The following is a 965-nucleotide window of genomic DNA, read 5'->3' on the forward strand; positions in this document are numbered from 1 at the left end:
AGAAGCTTCAATGGAGGCACCTCACCCCACTGCCACCCAAATCCAAACCCCCCAGATCCTCAGAGGACCTGCAAACACCAGACACATCTGAGGCTGCCAACAAGACAGAAAGGAAGCTCCCGGGGGGAAGGGAGGGGACAATGGCTGACCCATTCCAGCACCATGGAAACTGAGGCACAGATCAAGGAGGTGAGCACCCAGATCTCTCACACTGAGGCACAAGGCAGTGGACGAACAGAGGGGAGCCGCTGAGTGGTTTTCTGGGGATCCTTGGTTCAGAAGGTCCCTGGGGAAGGGCAGGGGGTGGGGCAGTAAGAATAGGCTTCGTGGGAGGGTCTTCGGGGTCCTCTCTCTCCACACCTACCAGAACCCAGCATCTTCCCGGGGATGTCTGCCAAAACCCAGATGCCCCGGGGCCACAGCCCTGGAAATTCTGACCGCACAGGTCCGGTCTGTGGCCTGGGCATCTACGAGTGCTCCCACAGGACTCTGAGGCCCATCCAGGTTAGGAGCCACGCCCCCCCCCAAACACCCCAGGAAAGGATCCCCCATAACAGCACTGCTGACGGCAGTCACCATCCTGCTGTCTGGATTCTAGGGCCTGGAATCAAGTCCTCAAGTCACTGGAGGGGACTGGCTTTCAAGGAATTCCTCCAGCCCACCCACACCCACACCCACACCCACACCCCCTGGGAAACCCTATAGAGAGCAAAGAGTCTGTTCTGTATAAGAAGTGAAAACTTGGCTGCCCGTTTCCTCTTCTGAGTCAGTCTGAACATTCAGGCCAGGCACATGAGGATTTTCTGGGTAGAATGGTCCACTCACCACCGGCCACACACACACCCAGGCCCCTGGTGTCACCGTTCCCAGCAAGCAAGCAGCCTGGTGTGGAAGCAGGTGAGGGCGGGGCTGGCAAATCCTTGGTTAGCAAAGTAAGCCTCTCGCCAACTTCAACTCCTGCTTCC

The sequence above is a fragment of the Lynx rufus genome, unplaced genomic scaffold (genome assembly GCF_022079265.1).
Source record: "Lynx rufus isolate CCGP_SWC_20201006 ecotype Redwood Valley unplaced genomic scaffold, mLynRuf1.p SCAF_2, whole genome shotgun sequence".
NCBI classification, from domain to species: Eukaryota; Metazoa; Chordata; class Mammalia; order Carnivora; family Felidae; genus Lynx; species Lynx rufus.